Source organism: Phascolarctos cinereus, unplaced genomic scaffold, assembly GCF_003287225.1.
Source record: "Phascolarctos cinereus isolate Bilbo 61053 unplaced genomic scaffold, phaCin_HiC Scaffold_4;HRSCAF=312, whole genome shotgun sequence".
NCBI lineage: Eukaryota > Metazoa > Chordata > Mammalia > Diprotodontia > Phascolarctidae > Phascolarctos > Phascolarctos cinereus.
In genome coordinates, this window is record NW_027555847.1 from 73,041,712 (window position 1) to 73,047,711 (window position 6,000).

Sequence of the window (6,000 nt, forward strand, 5' to 3'; positions counted from 1 at the left end):
TGTGTATATATATATATAAGTATCCATATGCATATACATTTTCTTCATGTATGTCAATAGATAGATAAATAGATTGATTGATTTCTTCCTCAATTGTCAGTTATACTTAAAAACTCTTTCTGGAAAAGTGATATAGAACATTAGGTTGCTTGAAAATTATCTACAATTACCTTTTCCCTCATCTAAGTTCTAGGCCCACATTGACAATTAACTAGTGGACAATCCCACTTAGACATTCTTCTATCACCTAAAACTCAACATGTGTAAAGCTGAAAAAAAATTATTCCCTTTGTCTTCTATCCCTACAGCCAAATCACTTTCAACTATAATGTTCAATGGCATCATTATTTTCCAAGTTGCCCAATATAAAACCTTTGGAATAACTTTTGGTTTGCCATTTCCTTCTCCAGTGAATTAAGGCAAACAGAAGATGTGACTTCCCCAACGTCACACAACTAGATAGTGTCAGGACGTATTTTAACTCAGGTCTTCCTGAATCCAGGCCCAAAGCTCAATCCACTGAGCCACCTAGCTGCCTCTAATTGATGTAGTAGTGAGGAGGTAAAGTTCTAGCTAATGTCCATGGGTATGTTTCAGTTCAAATTAATTTCCTGGTCAACTTAAGGATATATTTTAGGCCTTTGGGCAAAAGTCCTTAAGGATCCTAGCTGTTCTTTAAGGTGAACCTCAATTTAGAAAGTGTGAGGACAATGAAAATAAAGGCAGCAAGCATTACCAGTTTACATTGAACTGGTAAGATTGAAGGCAAGCTTTACAGTATTGCCAATTCTATTGCAAATATTCTCTCATCTGTTGAAAATGGTGGTAAATGTTCACAGATATTGCCCATGATGATGGTATAGGTCTGAGAAGTATCAAATATGGAAAAGAGAGTCCTTGTCCAAGAGTCAACTCCTTGTGGGAGTTAGACAATTCTTTGTAGGTGGCACAGAAAGATCAGAATTAGAGGTTAAAAGCATGGACCTGAAATGAAAAGTCAAGCTGTGATCTGCACATAGGATCTGAGGCTATTATCTCTTTTATATCAGAATAAGAACAGTCTTTGATATAGGGTCTATAAATTTGCTCTGTGTAATCAGATAGGGTGAATACTAACAGGAATCTAGGACTGCTTGTAGGCACATAATTCTATTTTTTTCACTTAGTAGTATTTTATTTTTTCCAATTATATGTAAAGATAGTTTATAATATTCATTTTTATAAGATTTTGGGTTCTAAATTTTCCCCCTTCCTCCTTCCCATCTTTCCTTCCCAAAACAGCAAATAATCTGATATAGGTTATACATGTACAATCATGTTAAATATAATTCCAAATTAGTTATGTTGTGAAAGAAGAATCAGAACAAAGGGAAAACCCAAGAGGAAGGGAAAAAAAAGCAAAAAGTGAAAATAGTATGCTTGGAGGGGCAGCTAGGTGGTGCAGTGGATAGAGCACTGGCCCTGGATTCAGGAGGACCTGAGTTCAAATCCAGCCTCAAACACATAACACTTACTAGCTGTGTGACCCTTGGGCAAGTCACTTAACCCCATTGCCTAACCAAAAAAAAAAAATAGTATGCTTTGATCTGCATTCAGACTCCATAGTTCTTTCTCTGGACATGGATAGAATTTTCTACCAAGAGACTTTTGGAATTGTCTTGTATTATTGTATTGCTGAGAAAAGCTCAGTCTATGATAGGTGATCATCACACAATGTTGCTGTTACTGTGTACAGTGTTCACCTGGTTCTGCTCACTTCACTCAGCATCAGTTCATGTAAGTCTTTCCAGGTTTTTCTGAAATCTGCCTGCTCTTCATTTCTTATAAAACAATAGTAGTCCATTATATTCATATACCACAACTTGTTCAGCCATTCCCCAATTAATGGGAATCCCCTCGATTTCCAATTCTTGGCCACCACAATAAGAGCTGCTATAAATATTTTTCTACATGTGAGTCTTTTTCCCTTTTTAATGATCTCTTTGGGACACAGACTTAGTGATATTGCTAGATCAAAGGGCATGAAGTGCATAGTTCTCCCAGAGCCAAAGTATGTTCGGTTCTTTTGTACAATACAAATTGAACATTAGCATCTTGCCCTATAGGAATAACCAAGAACAATCTTACAATGAGAAACATATTATTCCCTCCAGACCAATTTTCAGTAAGTTATTGTCTTGGTCCTAGTAGTACTTTCCTATCTGCAGATGGGGATCCTTGCCTCACAACCTGAGCCCCGCCCCTAACCTCTAGCTTTAAACCAATGGAATAACTCTATCTTCAGAATCTTGAATGGAATTCTACAGTAATTATTATGTTACAGTTTTCTCCTCTGAGATATGAGGGAGGATAATACTTTGAACCTGAGACATAGCAGAGGGCAGTCATCTATATTATGGTGTCCATGCAGGACAAAAAGACAAAAGGATATGAGTTTTTTTATATACCTTTGGTAAACTTCAATTAGGGATAATTACTAGACCAATGATTTCATTACCATAGGGAATTCCTGAAGAAATTCCCTCTAGCATTGCAGGTTGGCATATTTCCTGCAATTTATAATCTTGGAAAGTTGTCCAGAGTAATAAGAAATTAAGTGACTTGCCTAGGATCACACAACAAATATGTGAGGCAACAGCTATCACATGACAAGAACTGACACACCTATCTTCCCATTACAGGGATACTCTGTTTCTCTTTCCATTCTTGTTGGTTTTACGGATCTTGCAAACATGCCCATACTTTTGCCAATAAATGATTTCTTTTTCATAGCTCCACTGAGCATTAATTAATTTCACAGATATATTTAAGTCTCCCTATTTAGTGTCCTTTATCTACAGCAGTAAGTTCTTATCTAGGTGGATGGCTGTCCAATAGAAAAATCAGCCTTCTATCTAGACAAGGACACAGTTCCTTGCTCTAGGTGTGTTTATGACATGTTATAAATGCCTTTTGATCCATTGATTGGCCTGGTCTCCTAATCCTAATCTAATGTGGAGGAGTTTATTCCAATATTACCAATCCCTTCAGTAAACCTGGATCCCTGTTTATACAGAAGGCCATGCTCTGTCTAGGTTTTCTCTTGTCTTTCATATCAAATTCAAACCCTACTGCCTGACACTCAAGATCTTCAATAATCTTGATCCATACAACTTCTCCAAATTTCTTTCCAACTACTCTCCTGATCCATTCAGGTCATTCTACAGGGCTAAGAACATGATACCATTTGGTTTTCATTCCTTTGTTTGCATTACCCTCATCTAAAATTACTTCCTTTTCTTTCTCTGCCATAAAATTCCTAGCCATTCTTCAAAGTATAATGTAACCACATTTATTAAAAATCTACTGGACACTGAGCGATATGGTAAAGGAAATGTAAAGTTTCTGTAATACCTGGTTTCTTCACTCAAAGGATGAACTATCCAAAATCGGGGTAAGAAACAGCACAGATAGCTGTAATAATGAGGTCTCGGGGGTAAAGGTATCAGGGAGGACTTTCTGGAGAAGACAACATTTGAGGTTTGTTGAAATTCATCAGTAATTCAAAAGACAAAGAGAAGGGAGGGTATTTCAGGAAAAAGGAAGAGCCTGAGCAAAGTCATAGACTTGTGCTATTGGACTACAGCTGCATAAAGCGAAATAATAGAGATAAGACTGGGCTGCATAAAAGTTAAAAATGCTTTAATCATAGAACTAGAAGTTTGAACTCTACTTGGTTGGGGGTAGAGAGTGAGTGGTGTTTTTGAACAGGACTAATACGACCAGATCAATGTGTAAAAATGCTACACAGAATCAATCTGAGCAGGCCCAGAGAAGAGGCAAGAAAACATATGAGAAGATTAATACACTAGTAAAAGATGGTTGGCAATGAACACCTTTATTAGGGTGGTGTCAAGACAAAGAGAAAAGAAAGAATGGATGCTCAAGAGATGAAATCCATTAGTGCCAGCTCTTTCATGAAGCCTCCCATCACCATGGATCTCTACCCCTTTCTGAACTTCTACAACACTGGTGATAGATGATGATGGTGATGATGATGATGATGATGATGATGATGATGACAAGATTTGAACTTAAGCTTTCCTGACTCCAAGCCCAGCACTCAAAACACTATCTCACCTAACTGCCTATTAGTCTACAACACAATTTAGCAATAAATTATATAATAACAATTGACATTTATAGGTGATTTGAAGTTTGAAAAAAGTGCCATAAATACGTATCAAGATTTTGGGGAAAACCTTACCTCTCTCCCTTCAAATGAATTAATAAATATGTAGAGAGGTTTTAGGGAGACAAATTTCTCTAAGAGCAGAGAGTAAAGATTCTTTAGGACTAGATGAGTGAGTTTCTTGAGAATTTAATACCAAACAGACAGCAGTATTATTGTTTTGGTGCTGTTGTTGCTGGTGCTGCTGCTGCTATTGCTTTTCCATCCTGGGATAGACTAGATATTCTAGAAAAACTGGATAGGCAGTCCAACTTTGGGTTGGGAATGCCTAGGGCATAAATAGGTTAAGTAATTTGTTAAGGGTCATATAGACAGTGAGTATCACAAGCGGAATCAGTTTTATCCTCTCATCCCCAATAAATAGCACAGTTCTTATATTGCTTGTGGACATGACCAGTGACTTGAAATGGAAAATTAATTTGTATAATAATTGGACCAAGGGACTATGGGCCTATGATTATATATACCTTTATTACAATCTCTAAATTTTGACCATGGGAATTGGAAAAATGAAACTTCCTCCAAAACCTAGAAATAGTGATCAAGTTTTAGGAATTTGCTGCCATGGCTAGAAAAGTGCCATGTTGCATACATAGATTGCTACTTAAAACTGATAATTATTTGCTTGAATTAATTTGCCAGACACTGATAAAAAATTAGCACATAATCAATGGATGTCCAACCAATTATTCTTCTTTTATTCATTATTAGCCTGGTATATGGGGTTATATGAGGTTTCAGCTTGATTATTCATCTGATTATACAACATAGCAGAGAACTTGCATGCCATCTTGTTCCAAGCTATAAAAATTTAAATCATGATCCTCATTTGTCATATTAATGTCCCAATTAAGAGCATGCAGTATGCTGTGGCTCCCACCTGATTTACCTTCACTGGCAACCCAGTAGACAATATCCCTGATTAGATTCTCCTGCTTAATAAGATCATTCATGAATCTATGATTTAAAATGGTTGTACTACTATTAATTATGCCAAATAAAATGGTTCTTGGTAGTTACAAATGTGACCCTTAATTCATCAAAATATCATAGCCCTTGGACAGTAAACTGTAACATAATCATCTCAGAAACTGATTTTTTTCTCCAGTGTTAATTACAAACTATTAAAGGTGTGACATTTTCCAAGGTGTCTAGACCTTTCATGTGGTTTTTGATAGCCCTTCTAAGTTAATTGATTAAAAACTCTCATTTGTCTACATGACTCCTTTTCATTGTAAAATGCTTCACATTATTAGTCAATGGAGTAGTCTTAACAAAGCTGAAAGCTTAATCTGAGTAATGAGCAACATTAATCAAAGTCCAACAGGGATAGTCAAGTTTCAGACAATGAAACCATTTACAAAGTTTGCTTAATGAGTGCTTTAAAGTGAACAGGGATAATTTTATTCTGAGGTGCGACATCACTATTCATGAGCATCCACCAGAAACATTAAACTCTAGAAGAAAGGCCTTTGCTGCTAGTCTTCCGTAATTATTTGTTTAAAAGAAAAAAAACTTCAATGACAATAGTCAGAAATGGAATATATTTGCATAAAATGCAATTTTAGTACTCAGTGGTTTTCTGAGGAATGCTTCACTTGTCAAAAATGTAGTAGGGTAGCATGTGTTTATACTACTGTCTCCAGGAGCCTACAGGGCTTATACACCTGAGATGATGATTTTTTCATTCCTTCTGATTTTCTACTGAATAAGGAGAAGGAAAAATCTAGGGTTAACCTGGATCTAGAGTCATGAACTAACCAAGAGTC